Raw genomic sequence first — 20,851 nt, forward strand, 5'->3', positions numbered from 1 at the left:
TTTCTACCCTCTAGTGTACAATCTAATAAATAAGCATCCATTAAATGGAATTGGAACCCCTGTCCTTCTCTACCCAAATTCTTGCTCTAGACACAAGTTTCCTGCCTGAGGATCCTTTACTGGAAGAAGGCAGGGAGCTGGCATGAGGTATGTGTGCCACAGAGGTGCCACCTGCCTCCATGTGGATAGGCATGTCATGGGACCCAAAAGCCGCCTCCCAGCTACCCACTCTGATGGACCCTGGAAATGATGTGAATTACGTCCAGGCACAGCCTTGGCACTTGGCGGAGGCCAGTGCCGACTCCTCCTTCAGCTCTGGCTGGCCAGTGGCAGAAGCTGGGATCTGGGACTAGTTTGTGTCACATACCAAGACAATGTGGTAGGTGTTCCGTGGTGTCAGAAACACCAACTTGCAGTGTCAGGGTTTATTTTTTATTATTTAATCCACAACCACCACTGGTGATTCCTAGTTACATTCTTATGAATATAAATTCACTACCCCCCCAGAGTTCATAGGCTATGACCACTTATCCTCCCTGTGCCTGACTAAGGAATGCTGCTCTGGGCTGTTTTTTGTTTTTCTTTTTTCTTTCTGTACCTTCACACCCTACCCCTTCACTGCCTTTTCCTGAAACCTTTCCAGCTTATCAATGTCTTCCCTATAATGTAGTGCACAGCATCATTCTTTAAACCTGGTAGAGTTAGATTGACATGGAGAAACACAGACTCCTTGTTTCACCACTTGAAATTCTGATACAAACACCTCAAAAAAGATTTGCAACTCTTTGGTAGCAGCCATAGTATTCTGCAAACTCAGTTCAACCTTGGTGTTCTCACTCAGATTTAGACTTTTTTCTTCACTTCTCATTAACATAATGCTTTTCTTGATCTCTCTATATAGATAAAATCCTTACAAAACTCCCCTGTCCTCCAGAGATTTGACTAAAAATTCATAACTTTTTTTAACTACATTGGCCTACTTCTTTTCCACATAGCAACATTATTTTCTGTTGATGCTTGTTAGTATTAGGTTCTTTCTGCATTTTTTCGTGTCTTCATTGCTCCTTTCATTGCTTTCAATAGTCATTTACATTTTAATTAATTAGTTTAATTTTATATCTTAATTTAGATCAACCATTACAAAATCCATTACACTTGAGAATTAACATTAAATTACTGAATAGGTACATCTGGGAAGAATATAAAGCGCATATAAATTATCTCCTCATTTGTCTTATAGTTTCAAAAGAAAAGAACGGAGGAAGGAATTCTTGAAACAAGGACTTCTAAGGACAGGAATACAGTTCACTTTAAATGTATTATCTCCAGATTTGCTCTTGAGATATTTTAAATTTGTGAAGAAAACACATAAAATCCCAAAAGATTAAATAATACAGTTATCAGTTTTTCCTTATGCCCTAACAGCAACTAATGAGCTGGTTTCGGGGATCATAACAACTCTTATTCTAAATCTGTAGCAGAAAATGGAGGTGAATGTTCCAAATTAGCAGCTAGAAGGGGAATAAGATTCAGAAAAAGATTTTTTTTTTCCTTGGGAGCAGCACTGCTCCATGTAAGTATTGACAGTAGGAAGTAAGAAGTTGAGAAGAGTGAGAATGGTAAAGATTCATGTATATTTATTGTTTTCCATGGCTCAAAAGGACACTCAAATATGGGCAACAAGTGCTGAGAGATTCCACCAACTCAGCACCCCACCATTTACACTACAAAAATTAATCTATGCTGAAGTGAGCACATTGTGAACAATTGTAGTTTGCTGAAGGCATTAATAAGTGTTGACACATTTATTTTAATGAGAAAACAACAAATAACCTGGTTATCCCAGCAGAATTTTAAGCTATTTTTTTAGTATAAGTTACGATACTACATTATGTCAAAAATTGAAGCAGGAAAACCGTGTGGCTCATGGCTTTAACTGCTGTATTGTGTTTTGGCTTACCCTATGCCATCTTAAAAGTTGCTTTAATATATTTGACTGCGCACTTTGGCTCCAGTGGAAATTATGCAAATATAACTGAAAAAGTCTCTCCTGCAGGCAAACCCTTGGTCTTCCTAGATGGAGAAGCTGTGGCTTCAGGAAGACCCTGAAAGAGTCACCCCACAAATCTTACCAAAACAGCATTTTAAACTATCTGCAGGGACATATTTAATCATCATTGAATGACACATTGTGATCAATCCAATCAAATCCAAATTGCATCATTAAATGAATAGCATCATTGTGATATCCTTCAATTTTTGCATTTGTATCCTTACAGTCACCAAAAGACTTGTGATTTGTGCCGCTTTGGATGCGCAGTGACAAAGAAAAAAACTTCCCTCTATATTTTCTCTAGAAAATACATGCCTCTGTACTCTTGCTATACATTTGATATACATCCTTCTGCTTGAATGTATTACACGTATTACACGTATTTCACTGCTTTACTGCTTTTATAATTTCAGCATAAAGAAAATGTTAATCATCAGTCTTAACTTTCCTGTATTTTTTTCTTCCCTGTGAGCAAGTCATTACAGTATGTCTGATTATTAGGAACAAGGAACAAACATTTCCCCTCTGTGAAGAACAGGAAACAATGTTTGGAGAACAATCAAGTCAATTCTCCATGGAAAAAAAAATGTAGCAACAGGGGAGAGGCTTGACCGTTTTCCAATTAAAGGGGAAAAAAAAAAAAAAGGAAATCTATTTTCATCTGAAGAAGAAATCAGCTTATGTATTCACTCAGTCTGATGTCTTTCCTAAAGATATATTCATTGTAAAGTATATTTCATTATAAAATATAGCCATGAAAGGAAACCAGACACTAGGAATTTTGGACTAAGTATTTTGCTTTCATCTTGTGAAATTCTTGTTTACATCTGCCTGTCACTGTAAATTATGTTTTCAGCTGAACATGGAAAAATGCACAAGATACAAAGAGAGGCCGTTCCCCTACATGGCGCACACATGAGCACGCACTGCCACCTGCTCACAGCTGTGATTTTCATGGGGGAGTCAGCCTGGGAAATAACATCAGCAAAGGCAAGGCGACTGCCCTGACCAGAGTCCAGCTGGGGTCTTGTAAACATCAACAGTTCTCTCCTCTGCTTGAAGTTTCTCATTTCATTCAGTACTTTTGCCAATATTTATTAAAGATCCAGAGGGAAAAGGCAAGACAAACCTTTATGGCAGAGGCACATTCATTGATTCCCTTAATACGACAGAGTTTGAAGTCACACAGATATGTATGCCTCCTGTCACCTGTCTCATCCAATTGCATTTTGTAGTCCAGATTTCTGTTGTACTGCAGTTCTTCCCTTTGGACCAATAATTAATTCTTCAGTGTGGGGCAGTATGTAATTTTGTTGCCACAGCAGCTAAGGAGTCACAATATGGTTCCCCATTTGGCCCAAAGGAAGGAAGTAATTGATGCCAATTTTTAACTGATGAAAAATACTTCCCTGTGTGTCAGCTCAGACATGTGGTTTGTGCATCTGGGAGCTAAACATAAGGTTTAAATGTTCCCACTTGCACCCCACACAGCAGAAATTTGATGGAAATTTTTCTCTTCTCTGTGCTGTGTAACAGCTGCACTGACCGACTCAATACCACCATTAAAATCCCTGGGTCGGTGCTCCCTCTCTGGCCCCATAACAAGTGCCATGAGAACACTGACAGCTCAATGCATCACATTTCAGAAGAAAATGCAAAGTTACCAGTCATATGAAGCAATGATGTTGCCAGAGCTTACAGTTTTAGTGTTATTTTTTCCCTTTTGGGAAATATTTCCCAATTTGTTAACCAATGACAGAATTTCATGAAAGGGAGACTTTTTTTTCACTTTTTAAGGATATTTCTAGATCTCTTGGCTGGGGAGGGGGTGAGGAAAAAAAAAAGAGGCTTGAAAAAATGAAGTTTCCAGCATCCATGCTCGCTTGACAGGAACAACATAGCCACTCTGACCTTACAATATCCAAACCCAAGACATCAAGAAAGGGCAGAAAACAGATCAGAACTTCTTATTTAAAATGGGGAAAGACACATTGCAAAGGCAAACACAATCAGTGGTGCTTCTCAGGTACAAATTTCTACTCAAAGCTCACAGGAGACTGAGGAAATAATGTTCTCTAAAAGGCTGCAAACTTAAAATTTTCTGTGAACTGATAACCTGTGAAACTCATTGCCATTAGACACTACAGAGCTTAAAACACATCAAGAAAAAGATTAGACACGTATGGGTGAATTCAAACACTGCCATGCACAAGGACATGAAGGAGCCAGGAAGAACTTCACCTGGAAAGCAGGAGTGTGTGAAGCAGTACCTGCAGTATGCAAATATGGTAGGTTTTTTCCCCTGGAAAATAGTGCTCCATTGGTACTTGCCAAAGCACTCAGCCACCATCAGACATCAGGCTGAGTGCTTGTTGATGGATATGTGTACAATAACCTTTCTGGCACATTTCTTTAAAATTACTAGTCGCACTGTATCTGTGTTTCAGATTTTATTCCCTCAAAATCAGGCACTCTGACAAATACATTCAGCAAATATATGTACTGAAATTCACAATGTATTAGAAAGCTGTTATTTGAAGGAATGTTCTCAATGGTTCATTCAGCTCTGGTCAAGGCTCTGCCATATGGGCTGTTGTTGACTGAATTTGCAAATCCTCCTACACATGCAGCAAAATACCAAGGCATCACAAGAAGAAGTTAACTCAATCACCTTTTCCCTTTTCTCGAAACAGTGCTGCTATTATTGTAATTGCAAAATTCCTCTTGGAATATAAAGATCTTTAGTCCCAACATATCACTGTAGCCCCACATAAAACTTAACTTCTAATGTTAGTTTGCAAAGTTGAGCAATTAAGATTGCAAGCTTAGAACTCCTCCAAACATTTTTCATATCAGAAATCTGGTGTCTGAGGGCTACGTTGTAAACCATAAGGAGCAAATTCCACCAGTAGCTGCCTCAGATTGAGTGCAGCGCAAAAGATAAGCATATCTTAAAGCTTTAGTTATGCATTTATCTTGGTGGGAATATTCTAGCAAGCTATAATCAGTATTCATCAAGCAAAAAATTGGATTAATTTCTCTATTTGCACTTCATCCAGGTTTTAATGCCTATTAAGGACGGCATTCCACCTACTTTGTGGGTCTTCTCGATTTTAACTCATTCCATTTCTACAGTTAGAATTAAAAAACAAAACAAAGTTGGCAATTATACACCCTTTCATAACTCTGTAGTCATGCTAAAGAAACTACAGATTAGCCAAAAAGTTAACTTCCATTTCTACTTGCACTGGAAGAGTATTTCTAAATTATCCTTGCCACAGAAATAACTATCATTCTGTTTTATCCTGTGAAGATTTAGCACTGGGTATTCAACCCCTTCCGGCCGCTAGAAAACTGACTCTACTAATCCGACCTTTTTACCTTGCAACATGGGGCCATGTTCTTTCTGTAGCTCCTGCTAAGTGTCAAACATATTTTTCCCTTTTATGCAGTACAAAATTAGGGATATTTATTGACCCATATAAGAGGCAACCCCCACTGAAAACAATAGCAAAATGCTTGTGACACCATTTCTCATCTGGCAATGGGCCTGGCACCACAGGCCAGTCAGCGCCTGCTGATTTTGGCACCAACACAAGATAGAGTTTCTCATGGGGATATGCCATAAAAGTTCTTGAATGGGGAGATGATTTTTGCATTTGGTGTGCTAGGGAATTGAAAGCTACTAGTAAGATCCAGAAAGAGACCTGCTATGGTCACAGCCTTTGCTAGTAGTTTTACAAATGGCGGCATATATGGCAGCATTGCAATTAGTAAGAGCACCCCAGAAGAAAGGGTGTTTCAGGGTTCCGAGCGTGATATGAGAGCTTGTACAAAACTCTCAGCTGTGTGTGGAGGAGAAAGGGCTGTATCTTAAGAGGAACAACACAGAATTGCAAAACCAAATTTGACAGCAAAGTTGCAGGCCTGAGTGACAGGCAGACTCTTGATGCCATGACAGAGGAGTGACACAGTGACAGAGGAGCTGTCTGCAAGAATTTGAGGAAAAAGATTAAAATCTTCATTAAACTTTAGCTGCTGGCAAGAAACCTATGAGATGGTATCAGGAAGAGGCCAGTCAAAGCAAACTGGAGGCTTGGTATTTCGAGCCAGTTTAAAAGACACAGACAATGAGGAACTGTTTGAAACAATAGTGAACTTTCAACTTCTTTTTATAGTTTGTCTTGAATTTTTCCCAGAAGAACACTATCTTGCTGTGAAAAGCGGCATGTCATCGTGAAGTTTATACATTTCTGCATTTTGAAAGAACATAAAATGGTGCTGAATTAATATATATTTAGTGCAAGCTTGGTTTCACTGGACTCACTCTGCCACACCTGGCTAAGGATGGAGGAACAACGTTCTTGTCCCTGGAGACATCCTCAGCTGCCAGCTTGCCTCCACTCCTGTAGACCCTTGAGAGAAATGGCTGTGGACAATCTAATCTTCCAGGCTTCCTCCTCATCGCTTTCCCCATTCTTAGGAAAGCAATTCTTTCTCTATGGTTAATACTGGGGACCTGCCTTCCAATGCGATGCATTCAGCTGAGTTGTGTTGAGATATTCTTAATATTGCTCTTGTCTTTTCTGCTTGGTTCCATTCCTTAGCTAACTTTATGACAAGCAGACCAGCCTAGATGAACAATCCCATACACAGTCCTCATCCTAAAAAAGACCTGTCCCTGTCTGCCTGGATGATTCCACAGATGGAGCGACCACCCTTCTGTATAAAGATTTAGGCTCTGGCATTGTTCATCTTACAACTGAACACAAAAAGTCCCATGGTGTCTCATTCATTTACACTGAATTGTACAGTGGATTCAGAAAGTCTTGCATTCTGTGTCTTCCTCACTTTCAAGAGGAACAAAAGACGCAGGAGAAGCTTTACTGATCACTTCTGTCACAGTGAGAAAAAATTTTCAAGAGGATGCTTTATGGAATTCATTTTTCAGTGCTGACCTGACTCACCATGCTCCATTAAGACTGCCTTGTGTACTAAACAAGCCTCAGAAATGGAAAATTTTGTCTTATGGTGATTTAGACACACACATGCACACCCCCACCACCCCCACCCCCAAAAAAAAACCCCAAAAAAACCCAACCAAAACCAACCAAGGTTAATTCCTATAGGGTATGTGCTGGCACAGTTCCAAGCAGCTGGGGTTGCACAAAGCAGGCCTTTTAGTCTTTAATAGATTCTGCTGAAATTTTGTTGCTCTCTATAAAAAATTGCCTGTATTATTCTGAAAATAGAAGCAATTGAGCTTTCCCTGACCTGATCTGGAGGGAACATAAAAAGCTCATCTTGTTAGGAAATGTAATTAATTTACACTCTCAAAGTTCATCACAAAAACTTTGTTGAAAAGTATTTGGGAAAGCAAAAGAGGCCTCAAAAATGCTGTTACTTACCATCCATTGTGTGGCTGAAAACCATTCCGATTCCCAGAGAGAACTCTGAAAGTTTTCTCTGTGTAACAATTGGACAATAGTATGCAAAACAGACACAGGATTTCCTAATACTCTCCGGTTTCATGCTGGAAAACTACTAAAAACTACTACTTGCATAGTTTTCTCTGATGCAGGGTTAGGTTCACAGCATCATCACACTGCTTTTGCAAATGCTGAAACAGAAAGAAGGCTGCCATGTGCTCTAAACAGAGACGTTCATCCTGCATGACAGCATTATTCTACACCACAGATTATTTTTAAAAACACTCTCCTTATGTTGAGTTGTCAAAAGCATTTAAGATTTTATTTAATTTTCATTTAGTATTTTTGTCCTGTTTTTTGTTTTCACTGGAAGTCTTATAAAGCCAGCTTGGAAAGCTCAAACAGTGAGTTCTGCATGGCTGAATTATACAAAAATAAACAAAACTAACCCTACTACTATAGTTAACTATATGTCCTTTGGGATTCTTTATTTTATTTGGGGTTCTTTATTTTCATTTTTAAAGCCTGTCTTTAAAATATTGCTTTATTTTATATTTTCCTTCTCTCTTTTGAGTGTTTGATTTTGAAGAATATTGCTAATTTTATCCTCAAAATTGTATGTATTTCAAACCTCTACCAGCTCTCTCTTTGTTGAAAATTTGATCAAATCAGGGATAAGGAACTGAGAAGAGGCTACGAAACCTTTTAATCAGAATATAGAAAGAAGTCTGTATGACTGGCGACCTTGCCATCCCATGATGCATGGCTCCCTTTAATGTACTAAGCATCTTAATGGTTGAGTAAAGAAATTTATGGAAATAAATAGACACCTTATGGAAATAAATAAATAGACCTTTATGAAATTATTTTATACACTTGGAAAAAATAGGGAAGTTTTCAGGCACAAAACTCCAGGCAATCATAATTCAGTGGTGCCTCTGTTGCAATTTTTAATGTAGTTATTCTCATCACAGGTCAGTACATGGGGTAAAACCCACCATTTTACCAGCTGTGAACCAAAGTACATTAGCAAAGAAGTAAAGGTTTCCCTGATGATAGTCAGTGGCTTAGCTACACTTACAGATCTGTGCTCTAGCTATCTACATAGAAGCATACAGGGTACCTGAAGCGTAAGAGGTACCCGCGCACTAGTGCATGACCTGCACCCCCATTCCCATCATCCCATAATACAAACATGTCTTTCTGCCAATGTTTTGTATAAACATGCAATTTTATTTTTTTTTTAAATACTTGCATCCTACTTTTGGGCAGAAAGAATATGCCATGGAACAAGAACTGTGTGAAAATTCCAGCTAGACCTCAGACATCTCTACATTCAAACTGAATCCTATTTTGAATGCTTCCAAGTTGAGGAGTGTTTCCAAAACTCTGATAAAAACCATCTGATTACATGTGTTTTTTAAAGTGCTCTGGATTTTCAGTCCACCGTAGTTCACAAATGTTCTTTTATGTAAGTGAAATGTTTTGGATTTGTGAGAAATTGTATGCGTTTGAAGTTCTGGGCTATATCAAATCTTCAGAAAATTGGCCCATTTAAAAGGAGATACTTCTCTGTAGCTGTAGATAAGCCACCTGACAGATAAAATGACTAGTACTCTGATGTCGAGCCTTAACACTGGTATTGCTAACTCCTGAAACATGCTTCTTTCTGCTCTCAAAACTACAGTAAAAAATAATCAGTATGAGGAAACAGCTGTCCATAGAGACACAGGAGAAAACCACACAAAAATAGGAGATGAAAGGGAAATGTTTGTTGAGACCCTATGGAAGAGCACAGGACTTCAACAGCCTTCTGCAACCCTGGGGGCTTTGCTCCATAACCCAACACCCCCACCACCACCCCCCGCCACCCAAGACAAGGAGCTGGTAAGTGTCACCCATGCCAGAACTTGGCTCTGAATCAGAACAGCCTGATTAAAGATTAATGCTCTGTGCTGAAAATTAATAACTGCTTCACATCTCTCCAAGAACAAATTGAAATATTTTCATTTTTTTGCCAGTAAAGCTGTCTAACTAATTGGATTGCAGCTTCAGGAATTGCAGGTATTCACCTGCACAACTTGGGGTGATTGTTTCAAAGCCAATTTGAAGTCAGCTGTAACTCACAGCTTTTTAGGCAATATTTTGTCATAGTAACATTAGGTTTGTTCAAAATTTTCTACTTAGGGTTTTGAAAAAGTATCATCCTCACAAAGTGAGAAGTCAAAGAGAACCCAACAGTTTCAGTATGCCATACTTTTACTAAAATATACATAAATGGTAAAAAATGAATACTCATTTTAAGAAGTTTGATTGCATCATTTTGTAACATTATTTGATGTGGCGTCTATGAGTATTCAGTGAAAGAGAAGCCAAGCAAACTGTATGAAGCAGCCCAGAAAAAGGTACTATGAGGAGGCAGCATCAGATTCAATGCTCACTTCTGCTCTTTGTTACATTGTTGCCCTGTTGTGCCATGCAGAAATAACTCCTGTTCTATGATTAAAAGTTCTGCTCTCAGGTCTTATTGCGATGCTTGCCCATACACTGTCAGTGTAGGTTACATAAGAAACAGGCAGGCAGCTTTTACTTTTCAGATCCATTTTGACCATTCTGAAATATGTCAAATGTTCTAAGTTTCCCAACATCCATGTGCTGTAAGAAAACTCTCCCACGGGAAGATTTCTCCAAGAACACTGCCTAGTTTCTAAATCCGTTGCATTCATTCATTTTTTCATTATTACATTTACACTCAGTTTTCTGCAGGATTTTAAAGTTCTTTGGGTTTTGGCCTTGGCTGTCTATTTGGAGCAAATTTCTTAATGCTCTTACTCTACTATGGAAATCAGAGATCTCACACACCATGCTGGGAAGCAAAGATTAGCCTGACTCCAGAGTAAGCATGTATCATGATCACAAGCCTGGGCCAACAGTTACCATATCCCCTGGGACTGCTGCCACCAGGGCTGCAGGAATATTCTACCAGATTTTAAATGTGGCATGACTTTTAGATCAAATGGTAGCATCCAAATGCTTTCTGACCCGACATGATTTTAGGCTATTATTCTTGTTCCTACATAAATATTTTGCTATACTTGATCCATGTTACTTTGCACCTTGAAACTGCAGCATTATATTAAGATGTAGCATGTACAGCTGAGCAGCTTTCAGAATGCTTATGAAACCTGATCAAGTAGAGAGCTTTCCTCAGGAAAAAATCATTATATTTCATATTTGTACTAATGCAAAGGTGAATTTTTTGCCAGAAGGCACTAATTTCCTTCCTCATGAACCACATTAGCAGTTTCTAATTTATCATATCCTTCTACACAGGAGGCTGTTAAATTGGTTTAAATTAAAACCAACTCTGAACTGTATTGCAAAATGTTTGGAATTATACTTAGATTGTTTATTAAATGCTTCATACAGAAGGATAAGAAGTGCTCATTTGCTTGTGTTCTTGCAGGACCCTTGGAGAGCATTCACAGCATGTCTCTGAAGGGCAAATTTTGTATCAGGAGTTAATGGAAAGATGTGTCTCACCAAGTCCAATCTTGCAATTCAGTTATCTGCTCCTGAAAAGTTATCACCTTCTCAATTACAGAATATATTTGGGATCATTAAGCATAGTGAAGAGCCTTACACTAAAGTCACTGTAAAGAATGCTCTATTTAAAACCCCTGTAGTATAGATGAGAAAGAGAACCCCATTAGGAACACATAAAGAGCTAATGTGGATAATTCAGAATTTCCTTTTTTGTGAAATCATGCCCAGGGGTGTATTTAAACCTTGTTATTATTTAGGGAGGAGCTGGTTAAACTGGGAGAGATCCTAGATACAACCTCACATTACCTCATCTTCCATTAGCTATCTTCTTTCCTAATTATATTGCTAGTCCCTTCTTTACCCATGATTCATGATGTGAGAGACGTGCCACAACTCACAGCACACTGACTGGGCAATCTCCTAACTTAGCCAGAAGGAAATGACGAGAGCTGGATGTCTACACACAGGCTGGAAGAAATCACCTATTGTCATCAGGAATTAACAGCTGTGAACTTTACAAAGTGGTCCTTTTCCTAAAGGATCCTAATGGTTAGAGCACGCTTGTAAACTGGAAAGTACCTGGACCAAAATGCTCCACAGTTGAATATTATTTGAATGTAGATGTTCCACATCTCCACAGGAAAGGAAACCATTACAGTTGTGAAGAAACCATTGCAATAGTTTTAGGAAATGGATATTTCTGAATTTCTTCTGTAACCATTCCAGTGGGCAGGCAGAAAATTCACTAGAAAATTCTTCAGGTCATAGCAGATCTCTGAAATGCAGAGGGATCAGGCTCTGGTCTCCACTATGTTCACCATCCCTAAGAAAAAGTCATACTGGTTCCACCAGGCTTTAAAAACTACTTAATATGAAGACCAGAGGCTTAGGTTTATGGAAATTTCTGTAAACAGGAAAAGTTTTTTCTCCCCAGAAAAACATCAGTCACATAATGTTTCATTTCAGCCCAGAATGCTTGAATGCATCTTGGTGATATCTGTACGCCAAGTGAGAAATAGGGGAAAAAAGCTTGGGAATGTGATGTGTAATTGCAGAAGTTCCCCTCGAACTGGAGGCTCAGCCCTAGAGGATACAACCTTTGCTTCCATTAGTGCCAATAAGGACTTTGTTATGGACTTGAAACATATGAAAGAACGGACCAAAATCTAGGAAAACTAACCAGAAACTGTGTTGCAACACAATCCTGTTGTAGCTCCAAGATTTGAACCTGCAAGAGTGGCCCCCAGGGATGAAGCCTAGGAGTGAGGAGATTACAGCCGGTGGCCTGAGAAAGTGTGGCCTCCCTTTATGCAGATCCCACAGTGAGTAATCCAAAGCACAGGACTTTTCCAGGCTTTTATCATTGGATAGCGACAGGGAAAGTGGCAGTTTATAAAAACTTTTATTGGAAGAAAGTCTTTTCATTTTCATGCAGTCCTTAAGAAGTATGATAGCCATGATAGGGATCTTCACATGTTGCTTTGGCAAAACCGAATATATATCAGATCACATTCCCAGATTTACACTTATGAAGTATGCCTTTCTCTAATGATTTGCAGTCTCTCTTTACAAGGCATATTTTGGCAGAACTTCTCCTCCACCAAAGAGGAAAAAATATTTATTTTTCCTTGCTAATTACACTGTTATTTATACTTAAAAACAAGGAAAGTGAATAGGCTGAAAACTTGCCCCTAAACTATATGTGGGAGGCAGAGTGCCAAGAAGTACTGAAACACATGTAAGTTCTGTTTTCTTAGCAGGAAAGGCAGCAATTGTGAAAGCTCCAGGATATCTACACTGGGTGGTAAAGCTGACAGCAGAAAATCAAAGAAATCTTAGCACTAAGGCAACAGTGTAACAAAAAATACAAGTCAGCTCTCCATGGCCATGCAGATTATCACTCAGATAAGACCCTGATACAGGGTAAGAATTCTTTCCCAGTATGGTGTTGACTCTGCTTAAGCTTTAATCTGTTGTTCTTTGCCTTTCTGATCTCTTGCTTCAGAACACAAACACTAACAAGTTGACAGAAGCTGTGTGTGCACATCATAGCTGCTTGCAAAACTAGCATTTCAAGTTCAAGTTTGGACACAGGAGAAAGCAAAGCAAAATGAAGTGGAAAGCTGTGATTTTAATGGGGATTTAATCTCTTTTGTTCTTTGACCTTTTGTAGCTCTCAGAATACATCAACCCTTCTGTCGCATGAGTTACCTTATTGGCTTAGTTCATGCTGATACAGCCAAGCAAGCACTGAAGTGCCACTAGAAGTGTATGTTTTGGTGGTGTTCTGCACTCTTTTACTCTAAGCGCTCTGTACACTAAGCAGTTCCCAATAGGGTGTAAACCCTGTGAACCAGCTCACGCCCCAGCTGCAATCCCAAGTGCTGTGACTCCTGTGGCTGGCCAGGAAGAGCCCACACTTCAGTTCAAAAGCAACTTTCGAAAGCGACTGCTCAGGTAGCTGGCAGCACACTGAGTCTGGGGGAACCGCCGAGTCTGCTGAGCATCTTTGCTGTGGAGGGACGGAAAAAGGCAGAGCAGCACTTGAACAAAACTATAACATCTCATAATATAACCTTTTCCTGCCAGATTATTAAGAAATCAATACTCTGCATTTTCAGTGTAAATAATAAGCAATTTTTATCTCTCCTTCCCTTTTATGGTACAAAGTCTGTTCAGCCAACACCCCAACAATGGAAGTCTCCTAATTAAAACTGTGACATCAACTGAATGACTACATAAGGACCCCACAGCAGAAGGAATGAGGTAGCTGCGGCCTGCCACAACAGTGATCAGTCAACATGGAGCCAGCAGTAAATTGTGGATTACCTATGTGATAACAGGTCTCACATTCCCTCACACCAGACTCTTTAAAAAAAACCCAAACAACTCAGGTTTCTGGGATTTTTCATCCTAATCTCTCTCTCATCTGTGCCCTCCTCTCAAAAAATCAGCTAGATACATTCTAATGATGATACACATGAAATAAATTAAAAGATTCTCTCCAGGCATTTATTTATACAAACTGCAACTGCAATTCTGGATAGCAGCAGTGATATCTGCCAGAACAGGAATATTATATGGAAGAAAAAGATCCAGTATGAAAAAAAAAGATATTACTTTTGTATTTCAGATCTGAGATAATGATTGGTACTGATGCTTCACAACATTGGAGATCACCAAGAGAAAAACAAAGGAGTATTTGTCGGCTGCAAAAGAAACTTGCATCTTGTAGGAAACCAGATCTGCAGGTGTAGTGTTGGGAGTTTTTCATTTAAGTGGTTCAGGCCCAGAGAGAGGAAAAGTTAAACCTATTAAAAAAAGAATCAGCAAGATTTAGGAGTGTCTTGGGTATTCAAACTTGGACAGCTGTCTAACTTCAGCAACCTTCATGCTATAAGCTAGTGACAGCTGTGATGGTAGAACTGTCCATTTGATCACAAACTGAGTGAATGGCAGTTTGAGGAGAGATCTGGTACATCCCATCTGAGCATCCTATCTAAGATTAAAAAGCCTTGGATGCTTTCTTCATACAGTGAGTTTTTTAAAGCTAGGTCTTGTCATATTTAAAAAGAAAAATCCTTTTATCTTCTTTCAACATGATGTTCTTATAAGGCAGCTCTTAATTCTGCTTGAGTATCACTGGTTTACTGCAATTACGCCACAACTGCCTTCAGAATACGCTTCAGACAGTTCTTACTTTAATTTTGTGATTGTGTATTTCTTTTTCAGGAGACCTGGAATTGAAAAAAAAAAAATAGGTGACTAGTAAAGACCAGGTATGTGATATATCCCCGTGTATCTGAAAATTAAGATGTATGACCTACAGTTGTTTTACAATTCCCAGAGCAGGGTGGCTCACTGGACTGCCAGCTTTTACCATCTGTCAGACACAGCTCCCACATTTCTTAGGGCTGCCTTTCACACTGGTGCCACTTTGCTTAACAGTTAATGCATTCCATCCAAACGTTTCTCATAGCTAGCTAAAGAATACCTCTGATAAAGGCGTGCTTGTGCAGCTTCACAGACCTCCATGGAATGCCATGCCAGCTTTTTCTTTGAAGGAAATACTGATAATGCTCCTGAACAGTAAATGCTGAAACCAAATGATTAAATAATAAATAGACGTGCTGCAGAATGCTGAAAAGGAAATAACTACCAAAACTGAACTAAGATTTAGAGAAAGCCACTCATTTCAAGATCTATTTCAGTTAAATAATGGCACTGGCATACCCGGTAACAAATACAGATAAAACAAGGCATCACAGTGGGAAAAAATGTTTCTGCATTTTGTGTGCATTTCATCTTTTCCAAAAGAATAAAGTCCATGGAACTGCTTTTGTGAAACCATCATTAGGTGTTAGAAGGTTGCCACCTGCTTGCTTGCTTTCTTTCATTGAAAACAAGAGACTCACAACACCCAAGTATGTCCATCCTTGCAAGTAGAGATAATTTTATATATTCTTATGAATAGGGAAAAGGCTTGAATAGGTACAGCATCTTGGCTGGTTGAATAGCCTTCAAGTATGAGAATGCATGGAATTCCATTCTGGGTGCCATCATCTTCATGATTTTGTAAACCTACATTAACAGCCCCTCCAACTTTCTCATCTTCCAACTGAAGAAATCTCTCCTTGTAAGACTGTAAGAGAGAAACTCCTGTTTCTGCTCCTTGATCACTTCATCTGCTCCTCTCTCTACTGACTTTAACTTTAGATCATGCTTCTTGAGATATAGAGACCAAACTGCACCCACAGTCCAAGATTTCAAACCTCTTCATGGTTTTAAATTGCTATGAAGTAAGGGCTTTACCTTATTCCATACTGAAGCTCATCTTCCAGGTTTCACAAGGTTCTTCCAGAGTTCTTCACTGCTACGCTGTCACACGAACATGCAATAGAGCTCAGTATCATTTGGGTCCTTGGAAATTTCACTATTCACTGCCTTCTCTATGGCAATGATGAAGGTGGCATACAAAATCAGTCCCAGCACTGATCGTTGGAGGACCCCACTGCTTGACGCTCTTCTATGCTGAGAAGCTTTACCTTTTCCTTGACATCCTTTAATCAAAATTTGATCCAGAAAAAAAGCATTCTTCATATACCATGGGACTATTTCGTTTTTTAAAGATGTCATTTTGAAATGCAGTACATTTTATGACACATAAAGGAAGATACTGCTGCAGTGATTATTTGGGGTTTTTTTTTCATTTCAAATGCTTGCATTTGGCTAAGTGAGAGCTTCTCACAGAAATACAGGTGGAACAAGCTGTTAGTCTTCAAAGAAAACTTGCAGATCCTGCCTGGAGCCCACAGATAACTTGTTTAGAGAATTTGCATGTCAGGTCTTGTGCTGTATCTCAGGCAACTCTCCTTCTTGATTGTCACTCCCCTAAGGTCTCCTTTTTGACCTTAGGGTTCAGTTCTTCAACTTCTGAGAATACGGATTAACCGAACTGACTTAAACAGTTCTATCTGGAAATGGGATCATTCAGTGGAATTTAGACTGAAGTATGCAGCAACATGCAAAAATAAATAGCTTTTCTAATAAATCTAATCACTTTGTGTACAAAAGAGAATGTTTAAAAATGTTTCAACATCTCTGTGCTTCCCATTAGTTTCTCTTGGATCATGATAGAAATGTAAACTTCAGCTACCAAAATTCTCAGGCTGCTTTAACTCTGTGTGAGTCGCTATTCCACACAAGAGTTCAGTGTCTTTCTCCTATTCCTGTGCTTGCTTATGGCCTGTTACACAGCTTACCAGTCACCGACCAATACTTCTGTTCTGGCGTCATAAATGGGCACGGCCTTTTCTGCTCAATGCTTGTGTAAGCAGGAGCTGTCAGGATGGCTAAAGAAGGCAGTAAGTACTAACACTGCAGTAACCAGAAGCTCTGCAGCTGCAGTGAAGCAGCTTAGTAAGAAAGAGTTACAAGTCTCGTGAGTAAACAGCTAGAAAATATTTCCACCAGAAGAGCTTCATAATCTGGTTTGGATTGTTTCTCTGAAGCAGTATCAAGGTCATAGTTCTTTCTAAACTTTACATTAATACATGGTGTGGGGTTGTTATTGCAACTTAAGAGATCTGAGCTGAAAATCTGATGGAGATACTATTTTATTTTGTGTATTCCTACATATTATATGACAATAGCAGCAGAGATTCAAACAATTTATTTCTTGACATAATGCTTTACTGTTACTAACAAAAGGACAAATAAACTGACTTTTAAAATACACAGATTGCAAAAGAAAATGCAAATTCAATATCTAATATAAAACTCAATAAGAACTCAATAAAAACATCTGAGCTGATGTCAGTCTGGCAGATTAGCTAAAATAAAAACGTATTTCTGTTTTACCCTACAGTTGTAGATAGAAAACTTTTAAGAAAACTTCTAGACATGTTAGCAAGGGAAGAGTTAATCCACTGTGAACAAAAGTTTCATCCATAATAATGTTTTGTTTAAACTTCAACTTGTGTGTATCTGAAATCGGACTTACCCTCACAAATACAACTCTAGATGTAAAGAGCAAATCATACAAACAACGCTTTATTAGCCAAACTGACAATTTTATAGAAACAAGCCAAGCTGTATCTATATCTACATGTATGTTCATATTCACATAAAGGCACACACATGAAAGTGTTCCCAGAATTGCTATGGGAAGCTTGTCCCTTAATGTACCCTAAATCTGTATTTGCTCATTTGGAGCCATGGAATTTATCTTTTTTTAATATTGTGCAGTATTAAGTAGACACACACAAAAAGGAAACCGCTCTCACAGTGCTCCACAAAAGTTTTCGTGTCCTCAGCTTCTGAAACATTTAAGATTATTAACTTGCTGGCAGGCTCACAAGGAATTTTAAGGCATCTGTGCCTGTGCTACTTATTTTAAGCTCTGTCTTCCAATGTTATGAAATCAGCAAAGTCTCTTGACTTTCTTAGTAATTCCATTTCATGCTGTTCTGGCTTTCAGGCAGATTCAAGAATGACATAATCATCTTTTCCCGCCCACAGGTTTTGGACTGTTGCCGCTGGTTACACCCTTCCGAGTAATGTGCACCATGAACCTTCGTCTGATCCCATATGCCCATAAATGGAAGACAGCCCAGCAAAGATGACTAAAACACAGTTTCTTGGCTTTCTGTCTATCACTGCCATTGGTAGAGTAAGGCTTCTTCAAGTTTTTTTCCTACTGGTTAATATTAGTTAGGCTACTGCCCAGGAATATCAGTCCAACGTCACGCCGTTTTAAAAGGAAGTGGACTGATTTTACTTGTTACTGAAGGGAGAGCAGACTCTTGAATGCTGTAGCAGCAACTACACATGTTATGTGAAATGCTTATTTTGAATTTTTTACTGGAGCACCCAAAAAATAAGGAATTTTCATTTTTGTAGAACTTGACTAGTATGTAGTCATGAGCACTGTCGCAGCCATACTATGTATTATTAACGATATGTATTATTAACAATACTGGGTTTGAGTACCAAGCTCCACAGCAACAGGATAAACATTATGGGAAAAAGGCACTTTCTGGAAGTTGTTGTGAACATTAGAGAATTTGAAGCAATTTACAGTCCAATCCCACTGCCAGATCTCAAAAAGCCTCTCCTGACCTCCCTGAAGACTATGAGTGTTTGTACACACAGGAAATACAGCGTGCTAACACAGCAGAGAAAGCAAGCAAGGCCTCCAGTGATGTGCAGCACAATACTAAGACACCATTGGTAAGGTGAGAGCCAGGAGCAGAGGGCCTTGCCCTAGCCTGAAACTCGTATTTTCAGAGAAAGTAGTATTCCTTCCCCCTTGGAAAGTGTAAAGTGAGCAGTAATGGCACAGCTCAGTCTGCCTTGGCCACTTGCTCTGGACTCGCTGGTCCCTACAGCAGTTCTGAGAAGACACTGCCTTTATGCACCTGTCTGGTCCATACTGGACGGCTCAGGGAGATACACCTATCCTTCCCCTTGTACTTTCTATGTAAGTTTAAATAGTGTTTTTGCCCAGCAGATTGCCTCTAATGACAACTTGATCTGGATGCCTCTGCCACCAAAAATGTCTAACAAAAACCACTCTCTACTTTCTAATGATACTAATTTGTAGGATTGGTCTCCAGATCTGCTCTTTCCAGCTATGCTTTTCACAGTTGGTCAAGTTTTTAAATACTGCACAGCATGACGGCTACTTGGACCTCTACAACTCAGGACTACTGTGAGGCACTGCTCCAGGTCAGCTCGTGGGCAATTATTTACTAATTGGCAATTACACTGCTGCTTGAAGAGCTGGCACTGAGGTGCCAGGCAAAGCAAAAAGCATGTGTCATGCTCAAGGAAACACTAGCCTATGTCCAGAAGAAATGGAGAAAAATGCATCAAGTTATCACCAAAAAAATGAATTACCTAACCAGAAAGGATAAAAATATCTTGACTTCTGATTTCTTTCTCTTCTTGGGCAATGAGTCTGTGAAAAAATACAACTGGACAATGTGAGGCAATGACTTGGCACCAAGGTGTGCAGTCTAATGATAGAAGAGAAGCTAGAAGACAGAGTTCTCATGGGACTTTGTTTCATGATCAGGTATACTCTTTTATTTCCACTTGGCCCTCTTCTAAGTTCAGCATAGCTGAGAGTAATGCCTTTCTCTCACACGCAGCAGTGTGTGATAACCCATTTGAACAGGTATCTAACAGGAAGAAATCTGTGAGATGTACTAGAAAATGAGACAAATTGATCTTAACAGTCATCAAAGAGTGGAATTTACTGCAGCAGGAATTATTTCTTTCTCTAGGATCTTTTTACAGTGCAAGCTACAGTAATAATTTTGTTTCTGCGATAGAAATTACCTGGCTAATAAGCTAAAACATTTTAAAAAGGGGATAATATGAAAATCCTATAAAATTCTACTTTGGTGCTATTAAGAAGACCAAGGCACTCTAAAATGTGTCCTCCCAAAGCAATAGTTAAGTTCTAGGAATTTTTTACAAATTTACCTGCCCATTCCTGACAGAATAGAATAAAATAAAAGATTATTTAGATGGCCAAGCTCTTAAATTTTTACTCTTTAACTCTGCCTATAATGAGATCTATTTCCTCTAGTAATGCAATTATTGTTAATAACTGTTCTGCTACTAAGAACGGAAATCTATTCTAGATGCGGTGGAATTGTAGTTACTTAAAACATTAAATTCACCCATCCACATTGACATGAAAAAAATTTGTTTCTCCTTTAATATCACTACACAAGCACTCTCAAAAATATTTTAGAATCTTATACACCCTATATTTTTTACTATACATAAAGACAAAAGTAGCTATGAAAGTATGCAAATTCTGCCATTATCTCATGGCAAGAAGATAATAGATAGTCCTCTAGAAAGATCATAAGTCTTTCTAAACAGATGATTAGAAGGTGTATGTCATGACAGACTGTATCAGTTGATATTTTATTTTTGGAGCAGATGAAGGTTAAGGATCCAAAGTGCTTATCCAACCTTCTTTAACAACCTGACCTACGGGAATACTTGGGCAAGTGGTCAGCTAAAATGATCACCCTGTAGTGGTCAATCTTAACTGAAAACCAGAGCCTGAATTGCTGGCTAGGACACAGCATGCAGCACAAACATTTTCTGTGCTGAGTTAAACAACACTCCCATCCTTCATAGGTCTGATTTTTGAAAATATATTTTCAAATATTGTCAGGAGTGTAACAAAAACAAAACACATGCACTTAGTTAGTGGCATATTCACTCAAAGCTAAAGCTGAATTTCTTTTTTAGAAGTAGTGGTAATGAAAGGATGATTCTGTGAGTAACACACAGTTAA

The sequence above is a fragment of the Gallinula chloropus genome, assembly GCF_964237585.1.
Source record: "Gallinula chloropus genome assembly, chromosome: 4".
Lineage (NCBI taxonomy): Eukaryota > Metazoa > Chordata > Aves > Gruiformes > Rallidae > Gallinula > Gallinula chloropus.